At 43.7% G+C, this 16,125-nt stretch overlaps 1 long non-coding RNA gene across 1 annotated transcript in view; it reads left to right on the forward strand.

Moving 5' to 3' along the window:
* LOC137635813 (uncharacterized) overlaps positions 1–16,125 on the forward strand; it is a 53,127-nt gene that overhangs the window by 11,054 nt on the left and 25,948 nt on the right. Inside the window, exon 2 of the long non-coding RNA XR_011042799.1 lies at positions 9,569–9,843. This is a non-coding gene — a long non-coding RNA (uncharacterized lncRNA). The remainder of the gene's footprint in view (positions 1–9,568; positions 9,844–16,125) is intronic.

Here is a 16,125-nt window from a genome sequence, read left to right on the forward strand (position 1 = left end):
GAATTGTTTTGTCATAACTGAAGGCTATTTATGTGTAAAGGCTTTTATTAGTACCCTGATTATACAGGGCTAGACGTTCAGGGGTTAGAACCCCAGTGATACCTGACAGTAATTCAAATAAAAACATTTCCAGTTATAAAAAAAATAGATATTTATTTAAAAACAGTTTAACAGATTAATTAATAATTTAAGTATTTATTGTCTTATTAGCTTTATATGACATAAAGATGATATTTTCAGATTTAAAGTCTGCAGTTCATTGTGACACTAACTAAAAAAATGATCTAATCATTGTTGCCATTTTGGCAATTTTCCCGTTAGATCCATCTTTTTCCTTCAATCTAGGGGGAAATTTTAGCTGTTTTCTGGATTTTTTATTCCTAAAACATTTTCGTATTAATTGTTCTTCCAATCCAACTCACTAAAAGCTAATTGCAGTAGAATTTTCGAAACTTGATGCTTGTATTTCCAAGTACCATTTGCTTCAAAGTTACCTACTAACATACCATACAGGTATCACTTATGATTCATACTGAAGTTTGTTTTATCCCTGCCAACCAACGTTGACCGATTTTTAGTGTAATCAGACTCACATAAACCAGTCTTTGTAGGTTAAGGTTGACTATCGCGGCTACTATAGACTACAGGTATATTGGATCTAAATTCAAAATGTAGGCTACAGGTATATTGGATCTAAATTCAAAATGTGTAAGACTCAATATGCACAGAAGTTTCGAAGGGAAGGGATTCAAGGTGATTTAAAACATTGGTTAACTGAAAAGAAAAGAAAGGAAGTGGTGAAAATGTGACTTGATTGTAAATTTTGCCAATCCGTTCTTGTCTCAAAATGTGACTTGAAAGCTCACAGGAAAAGACAAAAAAACATAAAAACAAAGGGCAAATGCCACTTCATCCAGTGTAAGACAGTTTACAATACCATTTGAGCCTTTATGAAAATCAAGTGAAGTTCAGATGGCAGAAGGACGTATGGCTTATAGCCGAGCATACTTTTGTGTCAACTTGCAATCAATTGAACGATTTATGCAAGGCACATGCTTCACTGATAGCAAAAATGCCATCAATTATATAGATTAAGAGATTGAAGTGTTTTACTATCTTAAATAATGTTTTGTATCATTCAAATACAGAGGTTGAAAGATTTTTTAGCTAGATATTGTGAAAAATAAGATAAAGAAATAGAATGCAGATGGGATCCGTTCGGGGCTAAAAAGACATACGAAAACCTGCTTTAATTATGAAATACCTCCAGATAATTTGATTATGATTGTAACAAAACAGACAGACATCACTTCCACTGAGGGAACATGGCAAGCAGATGTAGTAGTTCACGAAGAGGGTGAGGGATAGGAGGAGCCCATATTCAATAAATGTAAACTTTGAATTTATCTGTCTGTACATAAGGTATCGAGTTCCATATAAAATTTATTCTCATCTTTTTTAACAAAGGGGAATATTCATGTGCATTATATGTGTGTGTGCTTTTATAGATAGATGTAGATACAGATGTATGAACTATATACAATTTTACACACACACACACACACACACGGTACAATGGTACATACAGCTTAGAGTTGATATTATTAAGCTCTCTAATATATCCTGTAAATCTTGCAATTTCGATTAAATTGGTGTTTCACTTAATTATATCGTATTTGTAAATAAAAACATAGTAATTTATAATATTTTTTCATTGTTATGTTTATACTTTCCAAAGCAACTGCATGGTGGTCTGCCATCATTAACCTCAATTTTAGGATCAAATAACTCCCTCATTATTAAGGTATGCTATTGAAATGAAAGATCTTTCAAATTTCCTAAGAGAAAGAATTATTGCTAAAATATTCGTTATAGTTTATGAAATAAGCTGTATTTCTGTTTGAGAAAGTATAAAAATTGAACAATAGGCGAGTTTTAACAATGCTTACAACTTTACATCTTCGTCATTAATGAATATGTAAACATATCATCTCTTGGCAAATATGTAACCAATCCTAGTTACCAAAATTAATGTTTTTTTGCTTTAATATATTGAATTATGTAAGGACACTCAGAGGTTTTCTGCTCTACCCCCAGAGCATTGAGTCAAAGTAGATATATGAGGACACTCAAAGAGGGCCTCTACCTACGAGCACCCAAAATCGATCCGATTCAGAGCCGTAAGGAAAGGCTTTAGCAGTAGAGAATAGTGGTATAGAAGCTGGTCCCAGTCAGTAAGAGAGACTGGGAGAGGAGAAAAGGACAATTAGTAGAGGAAAGGAACAGTTTTAAGTGTAAGAAATTATCCCTGCTGTAGGGATTGTGAGGCAGTGAGGTTGGTTTGGGGGGAAAGGGAGGATATGACTTGAGGTCTGAAGGGGATCCGGGACATTTCGAAGGGATGAGACCCGGGTGAAAAGGTGGATGGCAATTGGGATTAGGTCTTGCAAGGGCAAGGTGTTTAGCTGGTGGGTGATTGAAGGGGAGGATTGGGATGGGGAAGGATTTGGAGGGAGTGAGGGCACTGGAGCTCTCTGTATGACAGGGTCAGAGACGGTGGTAGCCACGGTGGCCAGATCAGGAGTGGGGGTGGTTCGGATGACAGGATCTGGAGTGACGGCGGGTGGATGGCGGCGTCTCTGGGAATTCTCTGCGGTTTAGGTGGGCTGCTAGTATGAGTGCCTTGCATGGCTGCAATCCTCTTTAGGCGCTCAGAGCACCACTTGTTCCATACATGGTGGAAGCGAGAGCAGTTTGGACATCTCGGCTGGGTGGCTTGGACCTAGCTTGTGGGCATCTATGCATTCTTGTGAGGGGTGGCATTGGCTGCAGATTCTGCAAATATTGGGTCCTCTGCAGTCCTCTCAGTGATGGCCATACCGTTGACAATGGTAGCACCGAAGCAGCTCGGGAATGTAGTCTGTGATGGAGAAGGTGCCCCATATTCCTAATTCGATGGTTGGGGGTTTGGACCCATTGACTGTGGTGATTATGTTGTTGACAGGAACTTCATCTTGGTCTTTGCAATATTGTTGAGAGAGGTGACTATATCTAGTGGCCTGGAGATGGGATATCTGGAGACGACGACTGTGCTGCTTCTTAGACGGATCTAGAAGCTCCAGTGAGCTTTCTTCTAGGAGGAAACTGACACTCTCCTGATTCTTGGGAGGTGAGAATGAACTCCCCTTTGCGGTTTGGTCGAGTTGAGAAATTTGATTAGGAGTTGGCAGAAGCAAGGGCGGCAACTGTGACATAGGAAGGTTTTCCTTCAGTGGGCTGGACCTTGAACTTGGGCAAAGGTGCAGCAACTGGCAGATAGCTGGGGGATTGTTGTAGTGGCTTCATCCAATGGGTGGGTGAGACATACTGTGCAGTTACAGTCACGGTGGTGAATTCCATCAGAGTCGAGCGGGACACTTTCAGTGGGTTCCTCAGTTTTCCGCAGCAGAGGAAGGTGGGCTGGATGTCAGGTGAGCAGGAGCTGGGTTTAGAGTTGCTGCGTTGGTTATTTCTCGGTCCAAGCTGGAGGCCGGTGGGTTCGATGAAGCCAGAGTTAGGCTAGAGGCAGGTGGGTCTGGAGGTAGCGGGCTGTGGCTGGAAGTAGGTGAGTCTTCCAGGGAAGGCTCAGTTTGCAATGGTTGGACATTGCTGTCACTGACACAGGCTTTTGTAGACTTAGTCTTCTCCTTCTTGCTTGGAGGTGGGAGCACAGCATCCCCATACCAACCTTCCTGCATGTAAAAACTTTCTTCTCTGCTGGTTTTATCAAAAAAATCTGGATTCCTCCTTGGGATAATTCTGCTCTTGTAGAGAGGCGGGTCCCTTCTCCTACGAGTCACATTCAGGAAGAGTGCATCATCACATCGACAATAGATCTAATGATGGCAGGCTTTAATGTCTACCTCAATATTCAATTTGATTATGAAATGACCCCATACATAACCTCTTAAATAACAGTATCTGTGACATGGAATGCACCTTTCCTTGGAATCTGGTGGGCAGAAGCCCTGGCAGGGGAGGTCATTGGATTTGTAGATGGTATTACAGATGAATGTCAGGGTGTAAGAGCTCATGGTAGGCAAGGCGAGGGAGCCTGGTGTCCCCTGTGCCAGGTAAGCCAATTCTTGGGCAAGCTGAGACGTCCTTCTTCTTTGAGGGCTGGGCTACGACTGATTTCACTTAAGCACACAACTACAATATATGATTATACTGAGCATATTATATGTTGTTAAGGCAATCCTTCCATACAAACAAAACAACTGTTTGGTTGTTATTGTGCCGTAACCAGAGAAAAGGATCCAATGTACTACTGTCTGGCCAGTCAAATGACCCAATAACACTCTAGCGGTGGTATCTCAATGGGTGGCTGGTGCCGTGGCCAACCTACTACCTACAAACCGATTGAGAAATTCTAATATAGACATTTTCAGATATAAAAAAAATAAAAATCAATTTGAAAACTGTTTGAAATAATGATTAAATTAATGATTGCATGAATTATAGTTTTGTGAGCTTTATATAACATAGAAATTTAACTTTCAGACTCAAATCCGCTGTTATATATAACAGTAAGTAATTAAACCAAATTATACCTTTTTCATCTGCTTACACTAAATGCAATAATAGACTATAATGATAGGATGGAAGGAAGCATTGATAGTTAAAGAAAAAAATGAATGAAAAAGGTAGAGCAGCCATCAATTGTCCAGCAGGTACAACAGGAGATATAAAGATTGAAGGAAATGTGAGACAAGGAACAATATACATAAAATTAGAATTTAAGAGGTCCAAACTGACCACAATAGGTTGCCAAAACTAAAGCAAGGTGTTATCCTATCTAATTTCAAGGTAGAGAATAAAAGTAAAGATTGAGAATCTCATTATGATAATTTATTTAAGGCACAGGTGATATAAACTTAATAACTATAATAAGAATAAGCTTAAAGAAGTGTTGCTTGTATCTACTTAATATAAAACATATATTTGATGATATATTTATATAAAGTATTAATTTTTGTTATAAACTATAATAAAAAATAATAATAATATATAGATTTATCATATTAGAATTGTTATAAATGAGAAAAAATACTTTAAATTGAGATGCAATATACAAAATGAGGCCTTTGATGCCAGGAACAAAAACAAGCCAGTTGAAGTCACCATCTTATATGTACTTTATTTCGTAAGTTGTCTGTGTTTTAAGTGTCTAGATTATATCTTATAGACTTTTTTAGACGCGTAGACAGTTATTCAGAGATGATTTGGTATTGAAAATAGCTTGTGTGTATTAAATTTGCCTTATATTAGCCTGGATATACTAAAATTTTTCTTGAGCAGTAAATGCTGAAACATCGTGTGCCCTTATATTAAGGGCACCTTTTATAATAATAATAATAATAATAATAATAATAATAATAATAATAATAATAATAATCTTTATTTCAGCAAAATCCATATTATAATTGCTCCCCTACAAGTGAGTTATAACCGAATGGTGCAACAGTAAAGATATACAAGACACGACTAGGAGCCTTTGTATATCAGCGGCCAGTTCCTCCCACATGCCTAGTAGATGGTCACAAACAGACCTAAACTTCCCCACACAACCTACAAGCCATGTCTATCTGTACTCCATTCAGTTGAGGACTGTATATCTTTACCCATGCACCGTTCAGTAAAAAAAACTGTACAGTACACCTTTATCCTCGCATCATTCAGCTGAATACTGTATTTCTTTACCCGTTCTCCATAAGCCAAGTATATTTTACCGATGCACTATTCAGTTGTGGGAGTGTATGTATGATAGCAGCCACCTGTATGTATGATGACGGCCGACTAAGAATACGTCAGTGTAATGGGGGTCACAGGGGGTTGTTAGTCCCCTGTTTGGTAAGTAGGTAAGGATATGGCTTGTAGGTTAGGTGGGGAAGTTTAGGTCTGTTGGTGTCCATCTACTAGGCACGCGGGAGGAACTGGCCGCTGATATACAAAGGCTCCATACAGGATGTATGTACAATAGCAGGCACCTGTATGTATTATTACAGAATGGTACATGGGGAAAGATATACAGTACTCAAAAATCTGTAAGAGTAAGTGACAATCCTAATGGGGTGAGGTTTCGTGTTGATTAATAGCCTTTTACCCCCAAGCTACTTGGAACTTTCCAACCCTCAACCCCCAGGCGTTATTTTTTTTTCAAACACATTTTGCAATATATATTTTTTGAATTGCTCTAACAGCCTTAATTTTCATCATAGAGAGGTCAGGTTGGTCTCATTCTTTTGGAAAATGCCTTAAGTTTCTCATAAAGTTATCAAAAATATGCAAAAAAATGTAAATAGCAGTTTTTTGCAAGGACGTACCGGTACGTCCACGGGGGTAAAGGGATGAGTTTTGTGAAACATACCAGTCCATTGGGGGTAAAAGGGTTGATAGCCTTTTTTTCATGATTTTACGTTACATTGTTACATTGCTCACTTATATATCTTGTTTGTACCAATGGGTCTGCCCATCCATACCATTGTTGTGATTAATGACATGACAGAGGTCATTGGTTTTAATTGTATGTAATTCCATGCCCACTTTTATGCACTTAAGTTTCTCGTCAAAGTTTCTCGTCAGTTCGCCAAGTTTTCAGTCGGTTTATTCCAGCCATGACTTCGGTTATGTTGCCTAACCTTATCTAGCAGCTCTCTTGATAGCTTGATTAGTAGAGTCCTCGCAGGCATAATTTCGGCTAAGAGGCATAGGTCCGAACCGAACCTACACCTTGAGAGGGACGCCAATGGCAGACAGGATTATTTTGGTATTTTTGGTGTTTAACCTGGTTGATGAAGTATTAATTTTTGCTGTTATGTAGACAATGAAATTTTCATGTATAGTTAATTTCTGATGTACAAAAAGTCTCCAACATCAGAATAGGTTCCAAGTAGCTGTTTGTATGTCAAGTTTGTTAAATTTTGTCCTATAGTCAATTTCTTTTAGCGATGCAGATTTGCACCGACTCGCAGCGGTGCCCTTTTAGCTCGGAAAAGTTTCCTGATCGCTGATTGGTTGGACGAGATAATTCTAACCAATCACCGATCAGGAAAATTTTCCGAGCTAGAAGGGCACCCCTGCGAGTCGGTGCAAATCTGCCTCGATAAAAGAAATGGACTTTAGTGTAGGTTTCACCTAACTCTCATGCCTACAATTTTCATCTGCAAAAGTCTACAAATATTCTCCTTTCATATGGCAAATGTCATTTTGCGTACTGCAATGAATTATATGATATTGTTTTATTACATTTTAAGCTTTTGTTACAACATCTGATATTTATGATTTCAGTTGTATTTGTGCTTGAATTTCCAAATGTTTTTAAGTTGAGGACTGTCTATATAGTTAAATTGTAATGTAATACAGCTGTGAAATTTTATGAACAAAACACTGCGCAAGTTGCATCAATGGAAGATTAGCGTATTATTGTTACTATTTAAAGATAATATCGATATTGTTCTTACACTATGTACATGTCACAGTTGTGTCCTGGTGCTTGTATAGCTTTTTTTCTTATACAAATATAAACCATCGGCTGAAATGGCCGTTATTATTTCAGAAGGTGGTTAAAACCACCCGCAGGTGGCTGAGTAGCCTCCGCCTTTCAGTTAGCAAGGCAAGCACTTTTGGCTTCGGACGTGAGCAGTAGACATACTATTATTGCCTCTCAAAATTTTGACTTTCCCTTCTTAGAATTAATGGATAACTTTGTAGGTACAGTATATTGTTGATATCAGGTAAACCCAAATAAGTTAAATGAAAATTACAGGAATATGCAATGGTTTCTGGGTAAAGTTATAGATGTGTAGCATGTTGAAGTGCAATACTGCCAGTGATATGATAACCTTGTACATTTTACAAGGAGTATAACTGTTTGCAGTTAGCCCCTTGCTACGAGTCCTTCTACGTCAAAAACCTAAACCTAGAGAAGTTGGTGTTCCTTGGTCGGTGAGAGGTTTTGCTACCCTCATGACCTCTGAGGCTGCTCTTGCATTTCTTCCTAACTTCGGCTTCATCTGTGGAGGCGCTGAAGGGCATGGTACCTGCTGTGGCCTTTCCCTCTGTGAGAGCTTCGTTATTGGTTTCCAAAACCTCGACTCGGAGAAGGCTGTCAAGGAGAAGCCTTTGCGCTTCTCCTCATCTAATTCTTCTTCCTCCTATGCTTTTTATTCATTAGATTCTTCAGATGCTGATACTTCTAAGAAGAAGAAGTCATCACCAATGAAGTCGAGGAAGACCAATCGACAGGAGTCACATGAGATTCAGACCGATCTCTCTCTGCGTACATGTGAGAGAAGGGAAGATGTATCAGTACACGGTACTAGGGTTTACGCTCTTTACCGTACCGAGCATATGCACAGTCAGTTGGGATCAAGGGCTTAGCTCATTTCCCTTGTTCTGGATACTCAAACAATCTCAAACAATCTCTCTTCTCTTGCACGAGAGACAGAAACAAGAACCAATACATACAGTTAAAAGTGTCACAGTATATGATACAAGAGCGTATATTCATGCTGTCAATGCTGTTCGCTTTGGAACCAATGATTGTCCACTGCATGAAAGGTCATATAATTGCAGCATGATTATTCTTCTCTTGATTGTCTGGTTACCATAAACACTCCCGAGCGCCCTCAAAGTATTGAACGAGGATGCCCGTCACCTATTCTTCCCCTGCGTGACCAGTCCACGCTCCGGGAACTTAACAATGACCACCCAGGACCGCTCGGAGCTCTTACGAGAACCGAGATGTTTCTTTGCATACGTGGGATCGTCGTCAGGGTCCTTCGCCACCAGGTGACCAGCATGTACCCTATCTTCCGGTGTGTCGTTCAATACTGCCCTCGCTATCATTCATCACAAGCAATAATATATTCTGTACTTCATCATTTTGGGTGTTCATGATGGATGTGAATAAGTAAGACATAGACCATGGGGCCAAGTGTTCCTAGATCAGTTACGGTAGATTGTTTTATAATCAAATACTGTATCATTTGATGTATTTTGAACTACTGTATTTTTTATTTTATTGATGAGACGTTATACTGTAGTTCCATTTTAACTTGATTTATTGATTACGTATTTGTTTCTTAAGTATATACAGTAGCGAGATATTGTAAAACACTGCTTGATTAATAGTAACTCAAAATTGAGATTTTTAGTTCACCACTCCGTAAGTATATATACAGGTGGCTGGTACCCCCGGCTGCCCCCCTAGCCACCCCCTACCCAGTCTCTGGGTAGGGTTGCCACCTCACATCAAGAAAGTCTAATTGGCTACCTTCTAGCTTTGCCAAAAGAATATCCATTTATAAATAACTCCAGGTTTATAATAGGGAAAAATACAAATTAATCTACGAATTTGTCATTTTCAGTCATAATGAATAATTACTTTCAGTATAGTAGTCTTTGATTAGATTCAGGTATTTGCCTTAGAGCAATACTTAGTATAGATGCAAGCTGCTTTTGATTACAACAACATTATGATTAGTCATAACTGAATTGCTTGTGTCTAATTTTATTCATATTTCAGATCTCTATGAACATTGAAGTATGCGGAGAATGGCTGGGGAAGGACACAGGCTTTGAAATCAGGATGTATAGAAGAAGATATCTTTCATTATGTTGATTATTCATCAACAGCTGTTATGGGGTGGATTTCGAAGGATGATTTTCTCATGCTTCCCAGGCTCCTTCATTTCCTCGCTCAACTCCACAGGCGGGGAGATGTGTAAGGAAAGACGCAGGATCGCCAGTAGATCCTGATTTTCCCCCACTGATTAAATATAGTACTCTACATTAGCAAAGGTAAAACTTCTTTGAATACTTATGAACAGTACACTTGTGATTCATTATGTAAAGGATTAATTTCTTGGTCAAGTTTTTTAAAGGTGAATGTAAATTTGTAACTTCCTTTAGGTCTGATACTTTGAATGGTATTGTGTTAGTTAGCCTATGTAGGAAATCTCTGTTCCTGCACTTGATACAAACCATCATTCTCTTAATAGGTGTGACCTCGGTAATGTTAGAACGACCCTTGAAATTTGATGAGGTCGTCATAACTACGGACGGTCGAGGAATAGCACTTTTGACTTTGGCCGCAAGCAGTACGGACATACTGTTGCCACCTCTCAAATATATGGCTTTGTTCCGTAACTGGAATACAAACCACGCTATGAAAAGGGGGTGGGGTTATTACTTTCGGCGTAGCTGAAAGGACGAGCCATTAAAATTTTAACGAGGGTTTACTACCCCACCGCTAGTTAGCGGGGGTTAGGGAGGGTAGTTAGCTACCCTCCCCCTTCACACACCTGTGTGGTAAGCTCACTTTTTACTTTGGCTCGGGTGGTGATCGGACGTGTCTGCTTTCACCCTCGCCTCTTTGACAGCCATTAAGGTTTTTTGTCTTTTTACTTACTTTTTCTAATACTTGTAATATATATATATAAACATTCTTTATGTTTATGTATATATTTGTGTATAGAAATGTAGTAAGTTTTCGTTTCAGTGTTTGTGCTGTGTGTGTATTGTACGACAACGTCACCTGCGTAGTGCAAGGCCACCACGGTTCCACGTTGTGGGGTACGGCCTCTCCCTCTTGGTCAGTTGGTTTTTCTTCGGCTTTTCCATTAACTCGGCCGCCGTGTGGAATCGTCATCGCTGGACTTTCTTCCTTCATCTATTATCTTCGCTGTTCCTCCTTTCCTACGGGGAACTTGGATTCTCAGCGAAGGGAATGTGGGAGTTTAATTTACCTACGGTCTCTCTCTCTCTACTCGAGGTCGTTCACCCCTTAATGCTACTACTATGTACTATTACGGAAGCTCCTTTCCCGTTGCGGGTTGGGTTGCTATTCCGTTTATTTGTCTCAATTATTTTTAATGAAATCTAATTGTATTTTTAACTTTTCAGCTTCTCTGTGGAGAACACTTCCTTTCGGGGGTCAGTGGTTCTTACTATTTGTGATCATTCTTAGATGAATTACATAATTATAATTCTGTTTTTGTTACAGCTCTCCGCCCTCCCCCTTCTCCCGTGAATGTCATTGGGGGAGGAGGGCGCATACTTAATTTTTATTTCTTATGTTTTGCTATTCCCTCGGGGTTACTCTTCGGAGTTCCTCCCTGGGGAATCTCTGTTAAATAATTATTTAATTTTTTTTCCCAGTTAACTATGCAGTTTTTCTTCGTTTGACTAAAGTGTGCCAACGAAGCAGAGCTGTCCTGTTTGTGCCTGGGGAGTCTGCTGTCACTGCGTTCCCTCAAAGGACGTCGTCATGGGCGTGTTCCCTTTTCCTAGAAGTTCTCCCGTAACAACTGTCAGCTCTTCAGCTAAGGAGGTTCACCTCCAGGGATAGGTAACTTCCCTTCCGAGGGAGGTTCCCTTCCCAGGTGTGAGAGCCTTCCCCTGCAGAGGGGGAACTTCTCATACCTTAATATTCCTGGATGGGTTTTCCTGGTCCTCAGCTAGTTATGCTCTTGGTGCTGAGCGACCGCACTTGTAACCATGCTCAAGGAGCTGAGCGGTTGCGAGGCTGGGCACACCTGCAGCTATGCTCAAAGGGGTGAGCAGCTGCAGGTTCAGTCTGGTGAACTCTCTCGTTCGCGAGGGAGGCCACTCTTAAGGACTCCTCTTCGGAGGATTGCTCCTTATAGGTCAGCTTGCTGATCCAACGGCCCTAAGGGGCGCCATCATCTGTGTCTTCAAGTCTCTTCTACGAAGTGTTCACCTCTCTCGTTCGCGAGAGAGGCCACTCATAGAGACCCCTCTTCGGAGGATTGTTCCTGATTAGACCAGGCATCTCCTAGACCTGCCGTCTCCGTTCCTTGCTGCCTACGCTGTGGGCGCCCACGCACCCCGTTATCCAACGGGCACCAGTCCCTTCGGGGCAAAAGGGGCTTTCTCACATTGTGAGTAAGTTCCCTAAGCGCCAGGTATCCCCTGCGCGCCAACGTTCTCCTGCGCGCTGGCGCGCGCAACGCGCAATTGCACGCAAGCGCTCGCCTGCTGTTTCTGAGACTGCCATCCAGAGACATCCATCTAGAGACATCCTGTTCCAGGGACATCCTGTTCCAGGGACTGCGTGCCAACGTTCACCTGCGCATCGGCGCACATCATTGGAGTTTCCTGAGATAGCGCACAGGCGCTCATCAGTGATTCAGCCTGCGAGTGTCTCCTAATCTCTTCTACGAAGGGCACCTCTCCCGTTCGCGGGAAAGGTCTCTCATAGAGACCCTTCCTCGGAGTATCAAGCAGATCTTCCAGTGTTGAGCCAGCTGACCTACCGATCTTCCAGCTCAACCTTGCACTGCAACGAAGGACTTCGGCTCTGGACTCTGAAGCAGTCCTGACTACGGTCCTCATCGAGGGATGACCGCCCCTTTTTAAGGACACATCCCAGTTCCTGATCGTCCTGTCAGCTGACTCTGCATCCTAGCGCACTAGCGCGTGCTCGCCGATGATCTTCTTACACCAACGATCTTTGTACGCGCGTAAGCGCCGATGATCTTCTTACGCGCGCCAGCGCCGACGATCTTCTTTCGCGCGCAATCGCTGACGATCTTCTTCGCGCGCGGGTACCGATGGTCTCACACGCGCGCACCAATAGTCTTGCGCCTATGCCAACAAACTCCTACGCGATGCAGCACGCTCCAACATTCTGGTCCACACGGGCGCTTCATTCTGATCCTGCACATCAATATGATTCCTGTGCACTCTATGAAGTCTCACATGTGAGCGTTATCAGCAGTCTCCCGCGCACGAGCCCAGGGTATTCCCCATCGCGCCAGCGCGCTCCCTAGTGCAATCACCAATACCCTCCCCCGCGCGAGGCTGCCGGACATCGCGCGGTAAGGGCGCCATCGCCACATTCCCCCCCCCCCCCCAGCACAGAACAGCGCGCTTGCCGGTGGGGGGGAAGGTTCCAGAAAGGCCCAGGGACATGCCGTCCTTATCTTTTTACAGGCAATTTCCCCTCCAGAGGGAGTGTCTGACAGCGCAGCTGGCAGCCTGGTTTGGGACTCTAATCAGAGCGATAGCACAGGCTTATAAGCTGTTCTCTCTGAGTTGAGCCACAAATCCTTGGCTACATCCACTCCCCCGATGAGGAAAAGAGGAGTTTCGGACGAGGTAACTTCTACGAGGTCGTAGCTGTCTCCTCGTAAGTCTTCGAGGCAGGCACTCTCCCCCCTCAGACTTTTCTCCCTCATCTTGGGACAAAGTTTTCCTGCCCTCAGAAGAGTCACGGGAGGTGAGACGTTCCCCAATCACACCATTAAGGGAAACCCCACCTCGCGCGGTAAAGTCTTCTCGAATAAGGGTGGAGAAGAGCCTGCCTCCGTCGTGGTTGGAGTCCTGCATCCCTCCCGGGAGGGAGTCAAAGGACTCCAAGACAGTAACGGGAGTCCCCTAGCACCAAAATCTACAGGGTCAGACATTCTTTCGCTATGAGAAAGAACCTGTTTGAGCCTAAGGACGTGAAGCAGGCGGCTGAGAGGTGTAGGAAGTCACCAAGACTCCCTTCTATATGGGGCTTTGACATTCAAGCCCTATAAACCTCCAGCACCTCAGCAACTACGTCCCACCAAAACAACGGCAGCTAAGGCAGTGGGGCCTAAGCCCTTTCTAGTCAAGGACAAGAAAGGCAATTAGTCCCTCAGGGGAGGGAAGAATCCTAGAAGGAGCAGCCGAGGCCGCTAACGCTAAGATTGCCAGTTCCCCTGCATGTCCACCAGTGGCGGGATACCTACAAGGTTGCGCAGACAGGTTGCGGCAACTCAGGGCCGTTTCCTGGACAATTTCCGTAATCAGTTAGGGATATCGCGTCCTGTTCACAACACCTCCACCTCCCCTGAGGACGAATCCGGTGTCATTTAATACCCTTGTCATGGGATCAGCAAGGCGGCGAACTCTGTGGGCAGAGGTCCAGATTAAAGCATACTTCGGTCAGCATGGAGACCGCAGGCACAGTCAGTCTGGCAGTAAACCGCTAGACTTCTTGTGTATTCTGGACCTGAAGGCCGTGTACTTCCAGATCCCAGTCCATGCGTCTTCAAGGAAGTACTTAGGATTCAGCATAGACTACAAGGAGTACCAGTTCAAGATGCCGTGTTTTGGTCTCTCCACAGCTCCACATGGTTTCACCGGACTGTTCATCCTAATTTCATCATGGGCACTCAGGATCGGCCTCCGTCTCCTCCATTATCTGGATGACTGCCTGATCCTAGCAGACTCGGAGTCATTCCTTCTTTGACACCGAGACAAACTTCTACGACTTTGCCAGGATCTAAGGATCTTGGTAAGTCGAGAAGTCCGCTCTGCTGCCCAATCAATGACTGGTTCACCTAGGCATGACTATAGACACCAATCTCCATAACGCCTTTCCATCAGACGACAGGATAGCAAGGCTGAGAAGAGTCGCAAGCCCTTTCCTCAGACGAGAAGAGCTTCCAACCCAATCGTGGTTACGTCTCCTCGGTCACCTTTCACCCTTGGCTCGTCTAGTTCTCTACGGTCGCCTCAGAATGAGGTCTCTCCAGGGGCGACTCAGGTCCTGGTGGAATCAAGGCTGCGATTCCCCGGACCCCATGATCCCTATGGATCCTGCGGAACGGACGAATCGCCAGTGGTGAGTGACATGCGAGAACCTACGAAGGAAAATGGATCTTCTCGTTCCTTCCTCCGGTTTGGATGCTGTTTTCGGACACCTCAAAGGAAGGGGGGGGGGGGGGGCGTTCTGTACCACAGGACCTCAGGCCTGTGGTCAGAATCGGAAAAGTGCCTCCATATAAATCTGCTAGAGATGAAGGCCGTCTACCTGGCCCTTCAACAGTTCCAACAAGGACCTGGCAGATCACTCTGTGGTGTGATGAGCTACTTCACCACAGTAGTGGCTTACATCAACAAGGAAGGAGGTACCTTTTCAAACAGCTATCCCATCTCTCAGTAGAGATACTGTACTGAGATAGACCGAAGTCCACTCGATTCCTCTATCGGCTCGCTTCATCCCAGACAAAGGGAATGTACTTGCCGACGGTCGAAGCAGAGCTTCTCAGATAATGAGTACCGGGTGGTCCTCGGATCTTCCAGTAGCCAACAAAGTCCTGACTTTGTTGGGTTACCCGACTGTGGATCGGTTCGCTACAGCGCTGACCTTCAAGCTCCCGCTGTATTGCCCCCCCAGTCCCAGATCCCAAGGCACTCTGGCAAGATGCCTCCCAACAACGGTGGGACAGCTTCGACGTGTAAGCTTTTCCCTCGTTCTGTTTGATGAGGAGGATGCTCAACAAGACCAGAATATCAGTCAATCTCTCGATGACCCTTTTGTGGCTCATCACGCCGAATGGTTTCCGGACCTTCCGAACTTCTTAACGGAACTTCCGAGAGAACTCCCTCTACGGCACAACCTTCTCAAACAGCCACATGCCAACATCTTTCACAAAGCCGTAGCTTCGCTTCCACTTCAAGCCTGGAGACTATCCAGCACCTCCTCGCTAAGAGAGGAGTGTCGCAACGAGTTGCGAACGGGATGTCTGGACACCTGCGTAGATCATCCGCAGGGGTCTACCAGGCAAAGTGGCGAGTTCCTGTGGTTGGAGTCATGAGGGGTATCTCTCCACTCGATACCACTATTCCAGCAATAGCGGAGTTCTTTGCATATTTGCGCGAAGAATGCGCCTTTCAGTCTTGGCAATGAAAGGCTATCGCTCAGCCTTAAGTCTAGCCTTCAGGCTCAAAGGAGTGGATATTTCTTCCTCGCTGGAACTTTCCCTACTCAGACGAAGATATGATCTTACCTGCCCTCAGTCGGAAGTGAGACCTCCTCCATGGAATATGGTTCGAGTTCTCAGGCCTCTTAAGAGACCTCCCTACGAACCATTTCGCCAGGCTTCAGATCACCACCTAACTTAGAAGGCGGTGTTCCTACTAGCATTGGCCTCGGCCAAGCGAGTCAGTGAACTTCATGGTATCTCGTTGACATCGCCCATGCAAGGGGATGAGGGGAGGTAACGTTCATATTCATCTCTGAGTTTGTGGCTAAGACACAGAATCCGGGAGTGCTGGATCTTCGATTCGACTCTTTCCGGATTT

Source organism: Palaemon carinicauda, unplaced genomic scaffold (assembly GCF_036898095.1).
Source record: "Palaemon carinicauda isolate YSFRI2023 unplaced genomic scaffold, ASM3689809v2 scaffold179, whole genome shotgun sequence".
In the NCBI taxonomy this organism is placed as follows: domain Eukaryota; kingdom Metazoa; phylum Arthropoda; class Malacostraca; order Decapoda; family Palaemonidae; genus Palaemon; species Palaemon carinicauda.